General features: G+C 49.6%; 1 protein-coding gene across 10 annotated transcripts in view; it reads left to right on the top strand.

Annotated features, from left to right (window-relative positions):
- Positions 1 to 18,060: 18,060 nt before the first annotated feature.
- Positions 18,061 to 24,802, top strand: part of LRRN2 (leucine rich repeat neuronal 2) — a 69,165-nt gene continuing 62,423 nt past the window's right edge. For all 10 annotated transcript variants that reach the window (XM_019649747.1, XM_019649745.1, XM_019649737.1 and 7 more), the window contains exon 1: positions 18,061 to 18,432. The gene's annotated coding sequence lies outside the window, so the exon portion shown is untranslated. The remainder of the gene's footprint in view (positions 18,433 to 24,802) is intronic.

The following is a 24,802-nucleotide window of genomic DNA, read 5'->3' as shown; positions in this document are numbered from 1 at the left end:
AGGACAGCAGCAGAGAGAAAGGCTTTAGCGTTAGGCCTTTTTCGTCCTGCTACCATAGAACCAGAGCAGAGGGCCTGAGAGGCATTACCATGGGGCTACAGGTCATCCTGCATCCCACCCACACCTGGCACTCAGAGACCCTACCCCAACCCAACACTGCCCCTCGCTGGTGGCAGGAGACCAAAGCTCAGGGGAGGTGAGAGGGGTGAGAGGGGCCACACCCTAGCCCCTCTTGTGTGCCACCAAGCTGCCGCTAATTATGATTTCAGATCCATGGGGACACTGCAGCTTTCCTACGTGTTGTTCATCTTGGGTCCAGCCCCACAGAAATCCTAGATAATCTGCGTTTGGAGTTTGGCCAAAGCCAACTGAAAGCCTCTGGGTACAGCGTCGTGTGCTGAGAACGTGGGAAGTGGGAGGATACCTGGGTCTCTGCCCTGGAAGCTCCCAGGGGTGCAGGAACAACCATGCTAGGCCTGTGCCCTGGGTGACCCTAGAGCTGCGGCTGGGAGGGAGGATGCGGGTCAACCTGAACATCTCGTGTGGATAAGTTGGTTGGGACAACTTTCTCCAGAATTGAAACTAAAGTTCAATCATAAGAAAGGTCCTTTGATTCTCATTCTGCTAAAATAGAAATGCTTCCTAAGCTGTAAACTCACCTGGTAAGATAGGTGCTGCTCCTAATAGCCCATAGACACATTTCCTGAAACTTACAGACCCTTATCCTTGGGGGCAACTACCCACCAATGAGCCCCCGACATACACACACTGGAGACAAGCTACACTGAGCATAGGCCAGCAGAAGGGTGTCCCAGGGTGTCTCCCTGACCCCACCTCAAAGGAACCGCAGATCCACCCAAATGGATTTAGATTTATATCCAGGGTCATCTTAAAGTCTCCCGAGTCCCAGAGTGTGGGCTAAGGGTGACAAGGAGTAGGGCTTTCACACTGAGAGCCTTCACTCCTGGTCCGGGGTCCCTCACTGTAGGTAAATATGGATTCCTGGGTACCTAGGTGGCAGGGGTGGTCAACCATCAATCAACAGCATCTCTGTGTGTGTGTGTGTCTGTGTGTGTGTGTGTGTGTAATGACTGAAACACAAACACTACACAAGAAAAGAGAGGATCAGCCTAGCAAGCTGAGGTGCTGCAAGTGTAGATGTGGGAACGTCCTTAGCTTCCTTCTGGTCTTCCTTCTTGGCTTTGCCATTGTCTATACTAATCCTAATGGCTGTTGCAGTTGTTGTAGAATACTAGACATTCTAGAACACTTTGACTTTTCAGAGCTCTTTCTCATCTGTTATCTCATTTGATCCTCATAGCAATTTCACAGGGTTCCCTTTCGTAACTTCCAAGATAAAAGGTCTAAACTCAGAGAGGTTAAGTGACTTACCCAAGGTCACACAGCTCATTAGATTTGACAGAGTACTTCCAGATGTTTCCCAGTGGGTCAGAAATGTCTTCTTTTCAAAAAGAGATGACACATTGCTTTATAGCTCGCTGGCGTAAAGCACATTCAGTCTAAATTGGTCTAATGTAGCCCAGGAACTTGCCCCTCTAAGACCTCCTGGGCTTGGGCCAGGGTGGGATGTGTGGGCAGCTGTCCTGCAGGTTAAAGGAGTAAGTAAAACACTAAAACGCCTGAAGAAAAGCAACCACCACAAGACTTGTGACTTCAGTATCAATTTATTTGCTCACATGCATGCACATGTGTGCGCGCACACATCGCCTGGGCACCCTCCCCCTGGGTGCCCTGGGTGTCCTCTTCCTGCCTATTGGCATCCGTGTGGCCAGACCTGCTCCCAGAGCAGAACCCCTATCCTGTGCCTGCCCTCAAACTGTCCTCATGTGGGAAGGATATGTACACAATGACTTGACACACACAAAGAAAACACATCAACAAAAGCAGAGGAATGACCCACTATAAGAGTTTTACACAGCCAACCAGGGGGGCAGATGAAACAGAGAATTGGGGGTGCTGAGGTCCAAGAGCTGTGTTCTGTGTTCAGGAACTAACTCTCAGGGTAGGCTCTAGTTGGTACGTAAGTCCCGACGCCCCTCCACGTACGGCGTGCACTGCACACAATAGGGTGGATGCTTAGATCCCCAGGCTCTGACCGGGATCCTGAGGCAGGAAGGTACAGTAGCAGGAGACCAGATTTTGTCTCTGCCAAGGGGTCCAGGGGAGGTGCTTCAATAGAGGGCTAAGACCAACCACCTCCTGTGGCCAGAGAAGAAGTCTGCACAGCTGCCAGTCTAGGCCTGTCCCGGCAGCGCCTCCAAGCTGCACTGAGACCCTGTCCTCAGCTCTGTTGGGCTCCTCCTCCATTAGAATAACCGGCTTTCTGAATAAGCTGGGAGAGAGAGGAAACAGGAAAGACGTGTATCAGGTCACACTGAGCTCCCTGACAGCCAGGCCTGCCTGACTCCTTGCGGCTCTTCCTCTCCACTGGCTGCATTTGAGATCTTCTAGAGGTTGATTTAAATCAAGCTTAAAAAAAAAAAAATCCCTACCTTGTATCCCTTGGTTTATGTTCCCTAGGCTCCAGTTTCCTGCTTGTAATTTGGACCGCACTGAAAAGATATAAACATCTCTCTGTTTGAAGAGCCTCTGAGGGGCCGACAGTGGCTCCCCAGCCTTTCTGTGAAGAGGAGAAGCACTGGGGGTGAAAGCCTGGGGCTCTCACCCTAGCCCTGCCGCAGGCCTGGGGGTGCTGGGAGATGGCCAGCTGGTCCTGTCCTGCAGGGCAAGCGTGCAGGGACGTGGGGAGGAGAGCGCCTCTGCTCCCTGCACCGCGCCTGTGTCTGCAGTTTACAGCCGGGCACCTAATTTATAAGCTGTTTTTACTGCTGCTGTCAAACAGCCACAAACCAAAGAAATAAAGTAGCCAGAGGAACAATGTCCCCTCTCCGCCTGGGCCCTCCCAACCTGTCTTGCTGTGTCAGGGCCTCTGTCTGAGGGCTGGGGGGCTGTGGTCTTCTGTTCCAGACCCTCTAAAGTGATTCCCATGAGGGTGGGAAACACATGAGAGGAAGCCAGTGAAGAAACCAAAGCTGGCTCATAGCCTTGGGAGACCTCAGCAGAAAGCTCCCAACCTCATCCCAGAAATGAGGATGCACCCAAACCTGCTGCCTTCTGGCTGAGCACACCTGGCAGCTGCTCTGCAGCCTGCATGTGGCTACCTTGCCAGCTTCCTCCTGGTGCTGCCAAGCGGAGAAGGACCAAGGATTATGTTTGGCAGAAGGGAGGCAGTAATAACATGGTCACCCCAGGAGCCCTGCTGCCCAGGGACAGCCCCTCCGTCACTGTCTACGCACAGCCCTCGTGGTCCATAGCTGATGGCCCCCAGATTAGCACTTGGTTGTGCAGTGCTGTTCTCTCGTAGGGAACAGTGCCTTCTACAAAATACTTTGGTGCCCCCTTCTCATCACTTCTGGGCTGGGCCCATTGTGGGCAGGTGATCGATACATACCTGAGGGATTAAACAGTGATACTCTGAGAGGGAAAGGGGGCATGAACACATGAGGAAGGCAGCAGGCAGGCATGAGGGTGCAGAGGGTTAAGTGTGAGGACCTCCAGGGGCAACTGGCAGCCACTCTGGACACTGGTGCTGGGCCCGGGGAGGAGGGCCAGGGAGCTGGCCGTTTCTGACAGCCACGCTTCTGCTTCTGCGGTAGGCCTCCAACACATCATATGTTTGGTCAGTTGTTAAGAGCCCCAAACGACCTCCTTTACAGTGATAAATGTCAAGGTATGGCCTCGCATTAATCACTCTGAAGGAGCAGAGGAGAGGGGTGGCTTCTCCCAGGGTGCCCTGGGACGTGTCACAGAGTTGAGTATTAAAAACTGGCTTTCCTGGCTAGACAAGAGGAGTCAGCTATTTCAAGCCATGGAAAGCGGAGTGGGTCATGGCTACTCAGTTGCAGAATCCTGTGTGCTATGGTTCAGCACAGACAACCAGGTCCAGCCACAGCTCTGAGTCAAGATCACCTCTCTCCACAGCCACTGAGACTGTAACCTCACCTAGACCCATTCAGATATCCCTGTCCTTAGAACTGCCAGCCTCAGCAACTCTGTCTGCACGCTTTAACCCAGGCACAGACAGATATCAGAACCCCCCCTCCTCCTCCCTCTTGCCCAGGCCAGGCCTCCCTCCGCTGACAATAGCAGTGCTTGATTTCACCGGTCCCTTCATCATAACCCTTCGCTCTTCACCAGCATTGCTCCAGCACCCTTACCACCCCCCCACCCCACCCCCGTTAGTCTAATATCCATCAACAACCTGTATGGGCCTTCTCTATGAAAGGAGAATGAGAGATGCTGGGGAAGGGTCCTTGACTGCTATCTAGTCCCTGCCTTTGAGTAGCTCACAGTCAAGTAGAAAAAACGTGACACGATAGTCAGCTATGATGTCAAAGACCAGCTAGCCGGACCAATTCGTTTTGAGGAAACTGGAAAGGGTTTAGTGACTTGATCAATGTCACAGAGCAAGTCAGTAGCAGAGCAGGAGCTAGACTTCAGTACTGTTTCCAGAATTTATTGTAATATGTATGGATTTGGTGTCAGACAGATCTGGGCTTGACTCCTGGTTCTGACCTTTTCTAGCCATGTGACCTCTGAAAAGTCATCCACCATGTCTGACTCTTAGTTTCCTCATGTTTAAAACAAGGGGACCAATGCCTTGTTTACAGGGCTCTCATAAAGTTTAGGGTAAGGTGACATTAAATGTGGGGCAATAGAATGAATTCAGTAGATGGTGACCACAAGAGTGGAAGATGTAGGAGAAAGAACAATAATGGGGGCTCACATGACTTGTGTCAAGGACTCCACATGTACTTCTTCACCTCAGCCCTCTGGAGTGGGTGCTTTTACTTTTTAGTGCAGTTGAAGAATATGAGACCCCGGGGCTGGCCGAGTGGCACATTGGTTAAGAGTTGGCTTGGGGGCCGGCTGAGTGGCTCAGTTGGTTAAGAGCTCACTCAAGAGTTTGAGCTCTGAGCAACAGTGGTTCGGGTCAGCCCGAGCTGAGCAGCCGCGGAGCTGCCAACAGGTGGCGGGATGGCTCAGCTAAAAAAAAAAAAAAAAAAAGAGTTGGCTTGGGACGCCAGCTCTGAGCAGCAGGGCCCCCGGTTTGGATCCCACATGAGGGCCAGTGACGCTGCGCCTTCTACAGCTAAAATGGTGAACAACAGCTCAACCTGGAGCTGGGCTGTTGTGAGTCACCGTGAGCGGCTGTCCAATGGCTGGTGAGCGGCTGTCCAATGGCTGGTGAGCGACTGCCTCAGCCGGGAAGAGCGCAGTGATAATACCAACATGGGCCAGTGAGGCGATGTCCTCCACAACTAGACTGAAGAACAAAAGGACAGCAACTTGTCTGTTTCAATTTCCTCAATTCCCCAACGCTGTTCCCCTCCCCCAATTTCCCAATAAAATCTTTAAAAAAAAAAAAAAGAAAGAAAATGAGACCCCCAAGAAAGCAAGTAACTGGCCCAAGGTGACCCCGCTAATAGTGGGAGAAGCACCACTGTGCAACCCACTTTGCATCCTGCCTGTGGCTCTCCTGGGGTCCCTCTGCCTCATACAGAATTCTTCTGACTCTCAACCTATAAGCATTTATTGAGTCCCTGAGGTTTATAAAACACTCTGGAGGTATAGAACAGAATAAGGCGAAATCTTTGCCATCTAGGAACTTATAGTTTGGGGAGAAGTGACATAAATATAGAAAGATAGGGGGTGGGAGGGCAGTGGATGGGGGAGGGGGTTGTTACTTTGTGAGGGGTGAAAAGGATAACTATTGCATTGTTCTGTACACCTGAAACTAATAATAATAATAATAATAATAATAAAAGATAACTGACAGTCCAAATCAATGCCATATAATTCCCATGTGAGTTCCAGCCCAGGAGTAATCACAGTGGGTTGGAGTTATCAGGGAAGGGAAGGCTTCACAGAGGATGCAGGGACTCCAGATGGACCCTGAGAGATGGGAATGTTCAAGAAAAATGGAAAGGTAGGGAAAGAGTTTTCCAGAAGGTAGAAGCAGAATGAGCAGAGGTTCAGAGGAAAGATTCGTCTCAGAATGGAGAGGGGACATTGAGTCCCACATTTACATGTCACCTTTTCATTCACTCATTCACCTCTTTACTCATCCATTCATTCAGCAAATATTTTTTGAGCACCTACTATTTGTCAGGTATTGTGCCAAATCTTGGGGATAGAGGAATGAACAAGGTATGGATGCTGTTCTGAAATAACTCAGCCTAGTTGGCAAGACCAACAGTGCAATGTAAAAATATTAAAGTAGACAAGTTTGGATGCTAAGGGACCCAGAGGAGGGGCCTTCCACCTATTCTTGTAGGACCAGGCAAAGTTTTCTAGAGGAAGTGGTGTCTATGCTGAAGCATGAGGGACACAAATATGGAGTGATTTAAAAACACTCATATTCACTATCATCATGATCAGCATTGTCAAAATGACTTACATTTATTGAGCCCTCGCTAACTAGCAGGGACTGGATTGGGTACTTTACATATATTCTCTTCTATACTCATAATATTCCTTTGAGACAGATGGTATTTGTTACCCCAATTTAAAGATGAAGAAGTAGAAGCTAAGAGATTTACAAGACTTGTCCAAAGTCACTTGTCCAGGAAGTGGCAAAGTCAAGATTCAGACCAGGTCAGATAAGTCTTAATCTTTGTGTCCTTAACCATTTACCAAACTAGAGGTCAAGAGGAAGTATGCTCAAATCCCATTAAATCCCGTGTGTGTGTGTGTGTGTGTGTGTGTGTGTGTGTGTGTGTGTGCGCGCGCGCGCCTGTGTGTGCATGCAGTGGGTGTTAGTTGGGGAGGGCGTTTGTTTAACCCATTGAAGGATGTTGTCCAGTCTGCCCACAGTACTCCCCAGCATCACTCCAACTGCCCACACCCTCAGGCTCAGCCTACTAGCCCCTGGAAAGGGCTGGCCCTTCAGAATGGAAACATGGTACTCCAAAGGCCAGAACACCAAGAAGCATGGAGACCTCCAGAAGAGCCAGAGGCACCTCCTCCTTTTTCCTGAGCTGTACCCACCCCTCAGCCCCTCGGAAGAACTGGTCACAGGGGAAGTAGGGGCTGGGGCACGGAGCCACAGCGCTGACTCTAAGTTATTGCCAGGGCAGCTCAGGTGAAGTCCTACCTCTGTTGTCACCAAACTCCCCAATTAACAAACCAGAAGTGTTAACCAGAAATACATGTACGGAACTCATTCTCGGAGGGAGGCAGTGTGAAGTACCACGGCGGGCTGTGGGCCAGCTCTGCTCTGAACCACAGCAGGGTCTCAGGCTCTTCACCTACAACATGAGGGGGGGTGTCTAGGCAAGTCTAGTCTGTTTGTAAGGAGAGAGGCAAAAGGACGAGATACCCTCCTGAATGATTGTATGCCTTCCTGGGAGCCCCACATGGTCAGGATAGGGGTGGGCCTAGGTGAGCTACAGGGAGAGAGATGAAGTGTGACTGGGCAGGTACGGGGCCTGTGCCTTTCCCTTCCAGAGACTTAGGATAAGGAGAGAGAGCAGATCTGCTGGGATTGTTCCTGTGGGGGTGGGGGGATGTTAAATGAATCGAATCTCAGAATGGCTGTTTCAGGCCTGCCATGCTGGACTCTCCCAGGGCAGGCAACACACCCCATAACAACTGTAGGGCAGACCTTCGGACCACCAGGAGCACACCAGGGGTTCAGAGAATACAGACTTGACCCCAAAGCAAAGCAGCATAAGAATGCAAGTCCTGTGGTAATTGAATTCAGGATCCTTCTTAAACTTGAAGGTGAAGCTGATTAAGCTTAGAATAATCAAATAAACAAAATAAGTTTATAGTCCTCCTTCACTGGGGGAATAATCCACTTAGAATACAATCCCCCAAGAAAAGGTATAGACTGGAAATGTGTAGAGCTCCCAAACAAGATTATAATGATTCTGGGAAAATGGATTCCTTATAGGTTAGAAGGAGAACTAAAGTATTTTCGCTGTATTCCTATTACTTGAGAATGCCAGGAGAGTCTGGCCCTTCCAAACACACCTGAATAGCATGCCAGAGTCTAAAGGCAGATCGGGGGCTGGCAAACAGTGCGAAAAATGCTGGGTCTTTTTTTTTTTTTGGAAACCAGGAAATGGATGTTGGTACAATCCACAGACCCTGTTCAGATTGCACTTGTGTGTGTGTGTGTGTGTGTGTGTGTGTGTGTGTGTGTGTGTGTGGCACTATGCAATTTTATCATGTGTAACCACCACTATAATCAAGAGACAGAGCTAGTCCATTCACAAAGCTCCCTCATGCTATCCCTTTATCATCACACCATACCCTTCTTCTCCTCCTTAACCACCCCTCTTCCCCAAACCCTGCCAACTGCTGATCTGTTCTCCATCTGTATAATTTTGTCATTTTGAGAATGTCATATAAATGGAATCATGCAGCATGTAACCTTTTGAAATTGGCCTTTTTCACTCAACACAAGGCCCTGAGATCCATTCAAGTTGTGTGTATCAATAGTTCATTCCTTTTTGTTTCTGAGTCATATTCTGTGACAGGGATGAACCACAGTTTGTCTAACCATTCACTCACTGAATGCCATTTGGGTGTTTCCAACCTGGGGGCTATTACAAATCAAGCTGCTATGAACATTCATGTACAAGGCTTTATGTGGACATTAAGTTCTCATTTCTTTGGGACGCGTGTCTAGAAGGTGATCCGCAAGATCATATGGTAAGTACATGTTTTGTTTTTAAGAAACAGCAGATCAGGGCAAATGAGCAGATAGGCACACCTGGGAATTGTGGCATCTCCATCACCTGGCCAGAAGTTTTCACTAAGTCTGGGTCGGGCCAGCTGAGAAAGGAACTGATGCTTATTACCCTACGGAGACTGAGACTGCAGCTGACACAGCCAGGAAATGACCAAAAGCACCTGGAAGGAAGAGCTATCCAAACTCCAAAGCTATTCAAAGCAATCTAGGGAGAATGCAGAAACAAAGTCTAAACAGCAGAGTGATACTAATCTCCAATAACCCCCTAAACACACTAGAAAGATGAACTGCCCGAAAGATAACTTTTCAAGCCATGAGAATGTGCTGGTAAATCGGAGCCTTGTGTATAGAGAGCAAAGTCAGAGGTTTAATTATTCACTAAGGAGACTTGTGGTCCAGCCCCAGCCTCCCCCAGACTCTGCCTCACCTGACTGGAGGGGCTGCCAGGTGCATTCAATCATTCCCTCAACAAACATGTTGTGAGGACCTACTATGTGCAAAGCTCTGTGCTAGGCTTCTGACTCAACCAAAAGAAGCTAGTATCTGGACAGGTGGTCACCATTTGGAGGTGAAACATTAGTTCTGCAGAACAAGAGGATACTAAGGGTTGTCACAGGGTACCGTAAGAAAACTAGCATCTCTACCAGCTGGAGCTTCTTAGCAGAGGGCAGACTACAGGACTTGTGGAGGAGACAGGGTGTCGGGACCTTAGGAACAATAGTCGATACTTACGGAGCACCTTCTCAGATGCCAGGCACCAACACCGTGCCAAGCACATGATAATTATCTAATACTGCAAGATTAATGCAATGTATACTTACTGAATTTCCTACTGTTTGCCAGAATGAGCAAAGAAAACACTGATTCTATGGAATGGGGGAGCAACTTGAACAAGAGACAGAAGAGTCTTTAAATAATCCCCATCTGTCATGGCCAATGCTTTTCTGATTCCCAGTGCTGGATATTAGAGCAGTGATTCAGTGGCTCTCCAGTAGGGAGGGGTGGAGGAGCTTAGTCTCCAATTTGGGACTTACATAGAGATCGAAGAAGCATATTCAAAATGATACTATAATTCTATATTTGGAAAATAAAAACTATTTTATTTTTATAATAAAACTAGAGTAAGCCAGGCTTGATAAAATGGTATTAGCTAGTGTGGATATGCACAGCAAAACAATAATTTTCAAAGAGGGCAAAGTTCTGGGGCACAATGCAGCAGAATCTCTGAAGGTGTATGTACTATTTTTATGCTTATCGCAAAGAGAGTTCGAGTGAAAAGAAAAAAAATTAAAAACATTGTATTAGGGTGTTATCATATTCACCCTGGCCCTACCCACTTTCTTAAATGATAAACCCTCCCCAACCAAAGTCAGAATGCATGAGCTTCAGAGCACTAGTCAAGAGCTTTAGATGCCTCGTGCTCCATCTTTCTTTGATTAACTCTGTCCTCTTCCTTCAAGAAGCCCTTTGTTCCCCTTTTCTCTGAAGGTTATGGGAGGAACAAAGCACCTCTCGTTTTGGAAACTAGCTGGAGCCAGCCTTGGCCGAAAATGCCCCTCTGGTGGTGGATTTGTCAGAGAATCTGCCTGGATAGTAAGGGTCCCGCTGCATACAGCATTCCCTTTGGCAAATCTGGTCGTGAGTGGGAGGGCAGGGAGGCTAGGGACTTGGGGACCATAGGGTCTCCACCCTGAAGCACCCACTGAACAGCATCTAGCAGCCCTTAGAATGTTCTAAACCTCAATCAGTGGAAAAGGAGCAAGATCAGCTGCTTCTCTTTGTCCTCAAGAAAAAAAGATACATTCCAGATAATTTCACCGTGATGAAAGAGGAAGAACCGCTGAAGTAGCAAAGGAAATAAATTAACGCCATCTCAGCTAAAATCACACACAATTAAAACCTGGATCTGAATGTACTTTCCTGTGCAGAGAGAGCATCTTGAAAATGACATGTATTAGTCATCTGCTCCAACCACCCTACACAATGTATGGGGAGATCATCTCTGAATTGCAGGGGGACCAGGAAGGAGAGGGGCTGGGTGCTTGACCCCAGTCCTTAGCGATCTGTTCTCCCATCTGGAGTCTGAAAAATCTTACTTGCCTGTGACAGAGCCATCTAGGTGAGCCAGGCTGGAAGAGGCTTCTTCCAGAGGCCATTTCACCTATCTTCCCTTCCAAGGTGGGGTCCACTCATCAGAGGCAGGGGCCTGGGATCTGGGAAGGGATTTGGATCATTAGCCATTTATGCATAAACACACAGAAGTGGCCCAAGCTCCTGGACTCTCTGCCCAGGGTCCTGGCCTGTAAGGAGCCCAGCATTTTCGGGGTCACCCCCTCATGTTCCGCCTTCAAGTAGATCAGTCTCCCTCAACTCAGGGAGAGACATCGTTCATTTATTTCCTCAGCTCTCTTCTTACCCTACTTTTCTCCTTCCTCTCCTTATAATTTTTATTTTCCCAGAAAAGCAACCCCTCAGCAGAGGAGATGGGTTTATAGCACCTGAAGAAAAAAATGGCTTCATGAGAAGGCTTCATGAACCAAAAGGCCCCAGGTCCCACATACAGAGGCTGGTGACAGTGACAGGCTGTCCTTCATCTCCCCTGAGTTTCAAATAGGAAGAAATGTGATTCTAGCAGGAGGAGAGAAGTAAGGATAAAACATAAGGGTGAGCTTTCTGGCAGTGAAGACTTGAATCCCTTTGATTAAAATCTCGGATGTTGTGAAGTCTCTTTTCCACAAGAGGTAGGGGAATTATGGAGGGAAAAAAGGAAAAGAAAACACAAACCAGTGGACTGTGACCAGAGGACACGGTGCTGAGTCCGGTTTTGGCCTCTTCTAGCTGGGAGACTAGCCACTGTGAACCTCATAAAGACTAAGTGAGGCAATATACTGAAGGCTCCCAGCGCAGAATCAGGAGCTCAGTGTCAGTGTTTCCCAAATTGCTCATCATGCAGACAGCTCCTCAGGACAGGAAAATGGACCTAGCTGACCTCTGCCTGAAGAACCATTTCACCTAGGAACAAGACTGTGCCCAGGCCATGGTATCCTCAGTCCCTCTGTCCATTTTAAGGCCTAAGTGTCAGGATTTAGGGCCCAGGATGCTTGCTTCAGGCTGCTTTGGGCTAGCTTGCCTTGTTCTAGCTCTAGCCTTGCTGCTCAGTCCTCTGCCTTTGCTGTTCGATGTGTTTCTGAGCAGGAAGCATATGAGAGCTCTTGATGAAGCTGCAATCCCAGGGGGGTCATCTGAACTCATTAGTTTTTACTGATTCACTTCTTCCTAAAACCATGGAGGTTAGATGGAAAGGACAAAGTCAGACAGAGCCGAAATCACCCAATCAATATTGCTCTTTGATCCAGGGAACAACTCAGACACTTACCCCAACTCTGAGCACTCCTGGGTGGGAAATAGGGGCTAGGCGCTGGGAGGGACAGAGAGGCCTATGGGAGGATTCTGTCCTACGCACAGAGAGCTTATGGGAAGTCTACCATGAACAAGGTCTTCTGCCGGGCACTCTGGGGAAATAGTAATGAATGACACAGTCCCTTGGGGGAATTTATAATTTAACTAGGTAGGCGGGATATCCAGATAAAGCAACTTTTCAGACAAAGTGCAATGGTGGCAAATAAATATAAAATGGCCTAAACTAAGACTATTCCTGTAGAAAGGAACCAGAGTGGAGTGATCAGAATCAGGAGTGAATGGGAAAAGTTTCCTGCAAAGAGCTGAATTTTCTCCACGGTTTATAAATGGTCCTTCAAGTGTGGTCCTCAAAATCCCTCAGAGAGCTGGTCAAAAATGCAGTCCAGGAGCCTCACTTCAGACCTAGCGGGTGGGAAACTGCATTTTAGTCAGCTCCCCAGGTGGTTCTTTTGCACACACAGTTACAGAAGCACAGGTTTGGAAAGCAAAACTAGACCCTGGTAGTGGCTGCTTGGAGAGACCTTTGGAGTGATCTTTGGAGAGGCCTGTGAGCTCTAGGATCTATGTGGGAATTAATTCAAATATTGGAAGTTAGACCATAAAGGCTTCCTTCTCTGAGAGAAAATAAGAAGGAAAATATAAGGGTCAGAGATAGTGCAAACAGAAAAGAACGGGATTAGGATACGTGGAACCTGTTTCTTTGTCTTGTGAACCGTTTCTGAAATGAAGTGTTCAGAAATGAACAGTCTGATCGGAAAAGAAGACAATCAACAGAAGTCATACCAAGTAGAAAGGCTGGATTTGGTTAACTACTTTATTTTTTAACATGTGAGATACCCTGTGTGTATCTAATTTTCATGCTTTGGGAATAAATAGCCAAGGTTTGGTGGAGACTCATGGTAAGAGACACATTGAGCACCACAACTCAGTACATCATAGGTTTACATGAAACTGGAACAAAAGTACAAATGAAATATGTTCTATCCTATTCTATTTCATTTTTTAAAAAAGTTCTTACAACTCACTAATGGGTCTCCACCAGCAGTTTGAAAAACATTGAAGGAGATGGAAGGTGGGTGATGAGCACTTAGGGACAAAGGGTTACAGTGAGGTGGGTCAAAATTCAGGTGAAAAGGTCTTCGAAGGTCCTTGGGACTGACCTCTCAAGGAACCGAACTGTTCGCCTCTCCTGCCTTCAAGTACCTTCTCCAAACTTTGCTCCTCCCGAAAGCCATCCCAGATCAGCTTCTCCAACTCCAAGCCCTCTCCAGGGGCCCCCATTCCTGGTGTGTGGGCAGCCCTTGACTTCAGAGACATGCATCTCAAAGTCAGTCAGTTGCGCCCACACATGATGCTGCCTAGTTCACCTGTTTCAGATGTGCCGTGGGACACAAAACCCTTGTCCCCCAGCTCAGACCTCTGGGATCTCCCTCTCATCTACACAGGTTTTGTCGGGAGGGAAGTGGGGGTCTCCAGTCCTCTCCATGGCTCCCTTCCCACACTCCCCACAAAAGCATTTCTCCAAGGAATCTTTCGAATACATTAAATTACACAGAATAGGATTTGGTTACCATATTGCCCAGTTTAGCTGCTTTATATACTCAAATTCAATTTAACAAATACAGAGTACAGGTGTATCATTTACAGTTGATTAAATATGGTGTTTATACTTATTTTTATAAAAACCTGGGCACCAGGACCTTGGGCAGGAATGTAACTTCTATTATCACATTGTTTCTGGGCAAAAACAGATTCAACTTACATCATTTTTACCTGTAGTGCTTTTTCCAAGATGTAAGGACTTCCTGCAGTTCCACACAGCTCTGCCATCTGCAATGTCCTCCTGCTTATCTGGTCTCTGTGATCCAAGGGTGCCTGTGGATCCTAAGAGCTCCCCCAGAGCAGGGGCCCAGGGGAAGATCCAGGTTTTGTGGGGCCCTCTGAAGAAAAAGAACAAATACAAAATTAGGTCCAATGGTAATATTTCTTTAGAACCGGAAAGTTCACAACAATTTACACGAGCCTTGGAAATCCAAATCTCTTTCTTCTGACATCTCTTCATTTAGTTTATCAGAAATGCTTACATAAAAATGCTTCCTGTTTGCAAACTGACCTCGCCTCCCCATATAGAACACCCTACAACTCCCAGATCTCATAGCCAACCCTCCCTTCATCTTCACAAGTGAGACACCCTAAAGCTTAAGCTTCATCAACTTCACCATGAACCTACCTCTGGCAAGGACCCTGTGTTCTTTCACTGTTATTCCCCAATAGCCAGAGTACAGGGCTCTGCTGTCACTGAGCCCAGACAAGAGAGGTCAGAGAGCAATGGGCACTGCAGGCCAATGTGTCTGTCTCATCCAGGGCTCATCCAGGCACCTGAATCAGAATCACCTGGAGAGGTTGCCAAAATGCAGATTTCGAGAACTGCAGAATCTGATTCTGGGGTAGAATTGGTGAGCCTGCATTTATTATATACATGCTTCTGGTGATGCTTAATTCTAAGGACCACTGCTCTAGGGACACACTCGCTGCCTAGTTGGGTCATTGTGGGAACAACAGGCCTCAATGACTCCAAAGGCCCCATCCAGGGCCTCCTGAGGTAGGAGCCAGGCAGAGGCTGCATCCAGCAGTGGAGGGTACACTGAAGGAAGTGGTACCATGCCCCCAGCCTCCTTCCTCTGAGTTGGCTCATCTGCCAAGCTCCAGAAGCCCTTTTCTTCTCAGTGCCCCCGACAAATAGCATGCCTACTAACTCAGTGTCTGACCCTACATTAAAGAACCAAGTGGAGACAGCGGAGGATCATTTGTAGAGGCATGTAATCCCAGTATCCATCTCCAGAGACACTGTGGTGTTACAGAGTCCCTCCCAGGCTTCCCAGCAGGAAGTTACGCGTGGTTAAACCTAGAGATTAAATTTGGAGGACAAAAGGTCAGTAACAGGGCCATTAAATCCTCTGGGTAATTAAAGAGCTTCCAAAGGACTGAATTGAGTCCTGGTATCTTCCCAGAAAACTATTTGACTCAGAATGATGGCCATGATTTGAGAGAGAAGGCTATCATTTACCAAGATGTGCAATATGCCAGACTCCGTGCTCACTGCCAGACACGTGTAACCCTATTACATCTCACAACCATCCTATGAGTGTGAATTAATACCCTGATTGCTACCCTCGTCTTATGGAAGTGTTGCAGAATACTGTAGTGCTTCGACTCCACCATCAGATAGTCTGGGTTCAGATGTCAGCTTTACTATGTACTAGGTATGTAAATGTTAAACCTCTTTTTTCTCCTATCTTGAGTCCCAGGGTTGGTGGGATTTTCTATGAGCTTGTGCATAAATGTGTTTAGCATCATGCCTTACATGTAGCAGGTGTCCCACAGGTATTATCTGTTCTTACTTGAATTAATATTTATACATAGAAAAGAATTGGAGCTCAGAAAAACGAAGCCCTTTTCCTAAAGCAACACAGAGGAAGTGATAAGCCGAGACTCAAACCTCTGGCTCTCAAACCTGTGCTCTTACCCCAGTCCCATTTGGGTTGTTAGAGATTTAGAGCCAGCACAAGAAAAGATTTCCCCCCTTCTCTCCACAGGCAATGCAATTCCTTTATCCCTTACCCAACCTGTGTCTTACAGGGTCTGCCACTTAGGAACCAGCCACTTGGCAAACATTACTTGCTTTTACCTCATTGATTCTTCAATAATCAGTTATTGAGCACCTACTATAAGGTACTAGTCTTGACTTGACGCTGTATAGAGCATTCTTAGCCCCTCCAGAAGCTTACCATATGGTTGGGAGCTAAGACACACTAGGCAGCATACATAGGTGCTAGGAGGTTTGGGCACGGGAGTGAGAGCTCGGGTCCTTGAGCTGGTAAAGGACTGGTAACATTTCCTCCTTTTCACTATCAGGCTCTATACAGTGACATTGGCCCTCGGGATGGTGAGGTGGCTCCACTGAATTGACAAGGGACCCAAATACTCACGCTCAAAAGCTGGGAGTCAGGTTTTGATGCCTTTCACTCAGTCAGTGTCAATGTTCTGCCAGGTCTTCCTTACAAAGGCCCATTGCTCTCCACTGTCACTGCTCCTGGTTCCTACTGCAGCCTCCTCACTAGCCTCTCATCTTCCTGCCTCTTTCATCCCAAATCATGTGTGCTTAAAGGAGCTAAGCCACTCAGCCTGGCAATTCAGAGTCTTCATCAGCTGCTCCAGTCTTCATACCCTGTGTGGTATAATAGCAAGGACACTGGGTTCAAAGAGAGTTCAAATTCTGCCTGTAGATTTTGACCTCTGAACCTCCATTCTCCTGTCTGTTCAATGGGGTAAGAGTCAACTCAGAGGATAAAATGAGAAAGAGGTGAAAAGACCTGGCATTCAATAGTAGCTCTATAAATTCCCTCTCTTGTCCCTACCCTCCCGGCAACCCATTCTACTCTGCCTATCTCCACTTTCCTGCCTTTGCTGGTCCCTGTTTTCTCTGCCAGTTCAAATTCTATTTCTCCATTTGGACTCAGCTTGAAACTCAAGTCCTCCTTAAAACCTTCCATGAATAACCCTACCCAGATGGCTTTTTCTTTCTGTATTTCTATGGCAATTCCATTGCCTTGAAATGTTAAAAATTTGTTTTGTGTAGTTCCAGCTTGTCCCTCTACGCTCCTTGAGGCCATTATGCCCCACAGCAGGGGTGGAGGGTGGGGACATGGGGGAGGTTTCAGAGTACAGTGGGAACTTAATATGTGCTTATTGAATATATGAAGGTGAGAACACCCTCTGTGCATACAGAACACACAGACCTTCAAGAACTGACTTTATAAAAGCCTCTAGGCATGGATTTACCACTGGCTGTGCCCTTGGAAAAGACAGAGCCATAAAATTCTGTCCGTGTTCTGTCCAGAGCTCACCTCACAGGAGGCACTGAGCTCAAGCTTTTGATGAAGGAAGACATACCAGGTGCCCTCCAGGCAGAACTCTCCATACCTGAGACTCCACCCCACCCACTACCCTAGGGTTGTTGCTTCTGAGGCTCTGGGCCAGAACCCATCAGCAGGTGTGGCCTGTCAGGGAGCTGAGCTTGTTGCGTCCATTCTGAGTGGTCCAGGGGGAAGACCCCGCTAAGTCATGGGCCTTCAGCCTTCGCTCCAGCAGGGAGACCCACTCTCCTAAGCCCAGACTAATGGCCAGGACTCAGCCTTTCTAAGCCACCAGGCAGCATCGCAGCACCAACCTTCAGCATGGATCAACTCCTCCTCTCCTCTCCTAGTGTTTATAACGCCCAGCCTGCAGGGTGGGCACCCCTACCCCCACCCCTGCAAAGCCATGCCTCTGAGTGGGCTTGCCAGTTCCTAACACCTCAGTAGACTGACATCCTTTGCTAAAGGCCAGGGTGGGATCTTCCAAGATGTCAGAACTGCCCTGCTCAGGGGGCGATGCGGGAAGGGCATAAGAGCTTAGGGGGCATTCCACTCCATTCTTTAGGATAAGAGATGTCTGTGTCTATGAACAAATTCTAACCCACCACTGTATTCTTTAGTCCACGTTAACTTTGGAAGGGTAAAACCTATTGACCTTTGCAAAAGGGTAAGAGGCAATATCAGAAGAGCTATCCCCTTCTCTCAGATCCAGTCGCTGTGCCCCCTTCTTTCTGCCAAGCCTTGCGTCTAAAGGCACAAGAACACCACTGGCCCCGGACACTCAAGCTTTAGCATCTGGCCCCACCCAACTTCTCCCTCCGGGCAGTGGTTGCGTGTTAGGGAGAGGGGGCCTCTGGCCACTCAGGAGTTAAAATGGCAGCGGGACTGGAGGGGGGTGGCGTGGCATGCAGACGAGGAGGCGGCGACCGGAGTGGGCTGGGGAGGTTGGGAGAGCCGCGGAGAAGCGAGTGAGAAGCAGGGAGGAGGCGCGCAGAGGGGCGCGGGGAGCCGTGGGATCCTGCTGGGTGCACTTGGCCGCGCAGCGCGCAGAGGGAGTGCCGGGCTCAACCCAGCAGCCTCCGGCCACCAGCGCGGCGGGGAGCGCCGATCCCGGGGCGTGGGGCTCGGGCGGCCGGGGCAGACCGTTGTTCTGCGGTCGCCCTCCGCGGCTCTGCCCCAGCACCACTCCCAGGACAACTCCACGGCGGAAAGGCGCTCGCGGACCTCCCTGATCGGGGCGGGAGACGCGCGGAAGAAGGGCGCAGCCCAGGTTCCCCCGCACAGCCCGGGCTGCAGCCGAACGGCGGTCGTGGGGTGAGTGTGCGGCTCTGGGCTGACCCCGGGCGGCGCGGGGGCCTCTGGTGTGGCTGCGGGGACGAGGCGGGGGCTGAGGAAGGGACGGCCGCGAGCGCCGCCGAGCTGCCTGCAAGGCATCTGGTGACTCGGGAGGGAGGCGGCCGCGAGCGCAGTGGGAAGGCGGGCTGGAGAATGTAAAGAAGGTAGCGGACTGCGCGGGCTGGACCGGAGGCGGCGGGAGAGGGGGCGTCTGGGTCGTCACCCACCCCAAGGGATCCGAACCTCCCAAACTGTTGCTGAGGGGAGCGGGGCCCTGAGATGTCGGGCAGCCAAGAGGTGGCAGAGAGGTTACAGAGGGTGTGACAGGGACGGACTGCCGGGTGGCAGCGCTCTACAGCCTCGGGGACTTCCCCTTCCTTGGAGCTCAGGTGTCTGTGCGGAGGGGACAAGATGGCCTTGGTGTCTGTCCGAAGTATCTGGAACCATAAGCCAGGCCCCTCCGGGGTCGACAGGGGTCTGTCTGCAGCCCGGGATGGGACACTTGGGGTGGGGGATGGGCCGGCCTTGGGCTCAGTCTGGGGGCTTGGGATTGGGAAGCGAAATCTGGAGGACCGCTCTGGGCCCACCGCAGCACCCAGGAGACAGGAGGGGTTGGCTAGCCACAGGTGGTCTGTCTGTCCTGCAGGCAAGGGCGGCGCAGGCTCCGGCTACCCAGCCAGTGAAAAGCCGCTGGTGACCGGCTGAGCTGAGAAGCTAAAGGTGCTGGAGCCCTGGGCCCTGGGGGCGGGCCTAGGGGGGTGTTGCTGTGCTCCTCCCCCACCCCCGTCCCTATCCTTCCTCCCCCACCAAACGAACAGGAAGGAAAATGTCAGCTGGGCTTTGTGCTCTGTTCCTCAGGCTGCCGCAGCTCCCATCTGTTGAAGCCAACGCAGCTTCTAATGGCAGGGTCGGGAGGGGGTGGGCTGGGCACAGCTCTCAGTGGCAGCGATGGACAGGACAGGCCCTCTGCTTGAAGACCCCAGGAGGTGGATGGTAGAGACAACAGCCTCCCCTGGTACGGGCAGTGGAGGTGGCTGCCTGCCAGCTTGGTCACCATCGTCAGGAGCTCTGGGTCTTTCCATGCACCCAAGTCCAAGGCAGGCTCGCCCTTCCCCACCAGCCTGGGATGGACTTGGGCTCAGCGTCCCTCTTCCTGTAGGAGATGGCCGGGCTCTCCTCCCACTACCCACTCCTCCTTACAGTTCCCTCCAGCAAAAAGCACCGGGCACGGGGTGAGCAAGGCTGTGTACACGGGCACTGAGCCCACCCCACCCCCCTTGCCTGTGGGTCCTGTTGTTATCAGAAAAAAAGTCACACGTGGGTGGCCTTGACCCACTTTCCTGACTAGCCAGGTGCCCTTGTGGGGAAAGATGGAAAGAAGGGCATAGCTGAGGGTCGGAGCCTTCTGGGCCCTTTGCTTTCCCCTGGGCTGGCTCACACGGTCTCCTCCTTCCTGCCTTGGGGGTCCCTCTGGACCTGGGGTGGGATGTCATTATTTGGAAAGGATGGCACTAAAACCCTCAGTGCTCCAGGGATTCAGACCTGCTCAGGGTCTAGCAAACACCTGGTATCTAGGAGCACCCCCAGTCCATACTCTTCCCTGGGCACAGCCTAACCCGAAGGAGACACCAAATACCGGTGGGAACTCAGAGGTCTTCTAAGACGAATCCCACCCAGGCGGAGACAGCAGCTTCCTCTGTAACTCCACAGTTCCTTCCCCTCCCCGTTTCCCCCTGTGCCTTCCTCCTGCCTCCTCTTTGTGTCTCTCCTTCACTCTTCCCTCTCTTTCCTCAAGCATCTCTTCATCTCCCTTCTCACGGTGCTCTCCTTTCACCCTCCTTCTCTGCAAGACTTCTCCCTCGCTCCCCTCCAGGTCTCTGTCTTCACATTTGCTCCCCTTCTCTTTCATAAACTGCAGCTTTAATCACAAGCCAGGCAGGTGCTCTGTGCTTTGCTGCATCCCCTTTGCAGAGGAGGAGCCAGACTGGTGGGCCTGGCAGCTGCATTTCCCTGGCATGTCTCCTGTACCCTGCCATTTGCCCCTCCTACCCATCTTTTCTTTATTTGCAGGGAAAAAGGAAATCCATTGTTTTTTAAAAAAATTCCTTTATTCAACAATTTATTGAGCACCTACTATGTGCCTAGCACTATATTAGGATGTGAGGATATATTGATTAAACAAACTTCCGTGTCTCAGGGCAGAACTGAACTTGTACCTAGAATTCCCAGCTGATGAGTTCTGTACCCACCAGGCACTTTCAAAGATCCACTGCTTGAGTTGGGGGGGGGGTGTGAACAGTCCTAGTGAAATGTCGTCATCACCACACTGAGTGACCTCTAACGTGACAGGCCCATTTCCCTACAAAATACCAGATGCCACAAAGCTTATAGACCCAGGGCTAGGTGGAAGCCCCGTGTTTTAGACAGAGGAAGAAAAAAGATACAGATCTATTACTGAGTACCTACTAAGCACCCGTCTGTCAGCGCTTTACAAAAATTATCTCATTCAATCCTCCTGACAGCCTTCTAAGACCTGGATTATAATCCCCTGCTTTATAGTTGAGGAAACTGAGGACCAGAGATCAACCACTTGCCTCAGGTCACATAGGTTTCTGTTTTGAAATCACTGATGGTTTGCAGTTCATTTGGCCCCTGTGATGTCTTTGACATCTGGTAAGTTGTACAGTTATCTAAAGATTATATTTTAATCAAAATTTTCAGGCACATGCTTGTCTCCTCAGTTAGAATATGAGAATATATAAAGATTTTCTTTTTTTTTTAAAGATTTTTATTGGGGAATTGGGGGAAGTGGAACAGACAAGTTGCTGTCCTTTTGTTCTTCAGACTAGTTGTGGAGGACGTTGCTTCACTGGCCCAAGTTGGAACCATCATTGCGCTCTTCCCCGGTCGAGGCAGATCAGTCACCGGCTTCTAGACGGCTGCTCACTGCGGCTGCTGGCTACATACGGTAGCCCATGGCAACCCACTGCAGCAGGGGCTGCAGCCTACACTGCTGTTGGCAACTCACAGCAGCCCAGCTCCAGGTTGAGCTGTTGTTCAGCATCTTAGCTGTAGAGGGCAGTGTCACTGGCCCTCATATGTGGGATCCAAACTGGGGCCCTCTGGCTTCCCAAGCCAGCTCTTAACAAATGCGCCACTCGGCCGGCCCTATAAAGATGTTCTTGCATGAATAAGCTTTCTCAAGTGATCAAGGAAGGCTTCCTGGAGGAGTTGGGACCCTGAGAGAGAAGGCAGGGAGGGCATTGGTCTTTCTGATGTTACACAGATGTGCGATAAGCTGTAGGTGGGCAACCCTTGCTCCATACCACCACCCTGAATTCAGGTAGAGTTGATGGGAAATTGCTGTTTTCGTTAAGGGTCAGAGGGTAGGAGCTTGGTCCATGGCCAGTCTAATGAGTCAGTGCCACTGGTGTTCTCAGCCTCCCTGGCCAAGCCTTGATTCTGTAAAACCTCCAAGGCAAAAAGAATGAGGGTGGGAGGTTTTTGAACCTGCAAGAATTACAGGGAAGGGCAAGGACAATGAATGGGCAGAGGCTGAATTGGGCAGGAAAGGGGGAGAGTGACCAGGAGCAGAAAGGGAGGAGGGCAAAGTCAGAAGATAAACTGAGAAACAAAAAACAGAAGGCAAGAGACATGCAAGAAAAGACACCACCAGACAGGACAGACCACAGCATGTGGTAGAATTGCTAAGATTGGGTGAAGAAGGACACCTATATCTTAATTTCCCTCAGGACCTTCGTCTCACAGTCCTACAGCTCAGAGGCTGAAATAGTCACCAGCTTAGCCTTATGCAGGCAGTTGCTTACTCAATCAGCCCATCTTTTCTAAGCACCTACAGTTTGCTCAGACCTGTGCTAGGTGCCAGAAACAAAGAGACACATCAGATATTGTCCCTGCCTTCCAGCCATTCACAGTAAAAAATACAGATTCTGGAATTGCACAGCTGGCGCTTGAATCCAGGCTCCACCGCTTTTAGCTGAGTGACATTGGGCAAGTCATCTAACATCTCTGCGCCTCAGTTTTCTCATGCATAAATGGGATAATAATAACTTCATAGAGTTATGAGAATTAAATGAGTTAGGACACATAATGAGCTTAGAACGGTGCCAATATACAAGTATATTGTTATTATTCGATAGGAGAGTTAGTCTTACAATAATGAAACATGTGCTATAACACAGGGATGAGCAGATGGAGAGGTAACTATCTCTGTCTGTAGATTAGGAAATGGTTCTCAAAGCACATGATATTTGGGACAAGGCTTGAAAAGAAGTCAACCAGGTAGAGGTGGTGTGCCTGGGGACACTGGTGCCAAGAGTATCTGGGGCACAGGGATCATGAAAAAAATGCTATGTTGTGTATGTGTTGCCTCCTGTGGATATCAGGAATACCTTGGACATGTCCCACCTCAGCCTCTTTGTTTCCAGTGCTAGGAGCTGAGCTTCCAGTGGGGCTGACAGGTCACCCAGAACGTCCCCACACTCTCCAACCTAAAAGAGCTGGCCTTTGGGCAGGGACCTGGTGCATCCCTGCTGGGATTTGGTCTCATGATTATGTCTTCCTAAATGTTCTAAGTCACCATCACACAGTCTCTGCTCCTAACTCAGAGCTGCCATAGCTCTTATCCTCTGGTATCTGGCACTTGGGGACCTAGGAGAAACCTTAGCCTGAGGGAACTGCTTATTAGGGGGTGAGTTTAACCAGGTCTGGTTTAGAATTCAGTTTCTCTCTGTACACTTCTTCCACCCACACCTTCCCTGCTGCTCTGCATTTGATGGGCTTGAAGTGAGTTCCAAGATGAAGAGCAAACAGAGGATTTCTGGGGCAATAACCAATTCTCAGTCTCCACCTCTCACATTGTAATGGCACTAATCGCGGCAGCGAGCATTTATTAAGCACTTACTATGTGCTGGGCACGGTGCCAAGTACTTTACCTACATTATTTCATTAAAGTCTCAAAAATACCCCTGTTAGGTAGGTACTCTTATTGTCTCTAATTTAAACTGAAAACCAAGACTCAGAGAGGTTCAGTAACTTGCTCAAAGACATATAGCTAGAAACAAACAAACAAACCCGGGGGGATTCACCCTTCCTTCTGACCTGAGGGCTCCTGCTTCTTAACCACCCCCAGTGGTCCTTGGGCCTGGAGGATGCTCTGGGGTACTCCAGCCCATTGTCCTCCCTCCCTATAGTAAGAAGCTCCCCAAGTCCTGTCCAAGCCAGAGGCTGCCCGTCCCCTTTTTGGGACCTTCAGAGAGGGTGTCCTGTCTTCCTCTTGTTCCCACAGGTCATGGCTCCTTTAGAGCCAACGTCATTTCCTTCTGCCTCAGCTAAGTGCCTCTGGGGCCACAAAGAGCCAGTGGCCTCAGAGAAGCTGGACCCTAAGAGTCTGTCGCCATGGCCACAATAGTGGAATCAATGCAGGGGTGATTTCTAGGAGATGCGAGGATGGGCACAGACCCCACATTCAAGCAGATTAGGTGGGGACGGTTTGGGATTGGTACTATCAGTGGGGTGTCCTTAACAGGCAGCCTCCTATGTCTTAGGAAGAACAAGCATAATTGTTCATATTTACAAACCACAGGGCAGATCCTTCAGGAAGAAACATGGGAGAAGAGGCAGCGATTGTTAGGCAATCAGCATTGGTCTCACAAGAAAGGTGCGTCTGTCTTACCTGATCTTTTCGGGGTGGGGGGAGGGTAGCGGGAGGAAGAGATAAGAAAGGCAAGGAGATAAGGAGGCTGTGTTCATCTACAGCAGCGGTTCTCAACCTGTGGGTCACGACCCCTTTGGGGGTCGAATGACCCTTTCACAGGGGTCGCCTAAGACCATCGGAAAACAAAAAGATATTTACATGACGATTCGTAGCAGTAGCAAAATTACAGTTATAGAGTAGCCACGAAAATAATTTTATGGTTGGGGGTCACCACAACATGAGGAACTGTAGTAAGGGGTCGCGGCATTAGGAAGGTTGAGAACCGCTGATCTACAGTGTTGTCAAAATGAGCATTCAAAGGCAGGTGAGTGTCTGTCCAAGAAAGTGTCTGTCTTTGGCCTGGGAAGGCAGAGGTAGTGATGCCAGGAGCTGGAGTGGCCACAGAGGGGCAGCTGGTGGGCAAGCTAGAAGTTTAAAAGCGGTGCATGGAGAGAGGAGGGACTTGACTACCTTGCCTAGCAATCACCCCACCCCTCCACCTTCTACTCCTGGACAGACTTCTCTATGGGATGAAGGGAGCTGGGGCTCACACAGCTCCAGGCCCCTGAATTTCAGAAGGGCTTCCCCAGAGTCAGCCCAGGAAACGGTGGACTCCCATATCTAGAGGCGACC

The sequence above is a fragment of the Hipposideros armiger genome, unplaced genomic scaffold, assembly GCF_001890085.2.
Source record: "Hipposideros armiger isolate ML-2016 unplaced genomic scaffold, ASM189008v1 scaffold_134, whole genome shotgun sequence".
Classification (NCBI taxonomy): Eukaryota; Metazoa; Chordata; class Mammalia; order Chiroptera; family Hipposideridae; genus Hipposideros; species Hipposideros armiger.
The sequence above is the reverse complement of the archived record's forward strand: the minus strand, read 5'-3'. Positions and strand labels throughout refer to the sequence as shown.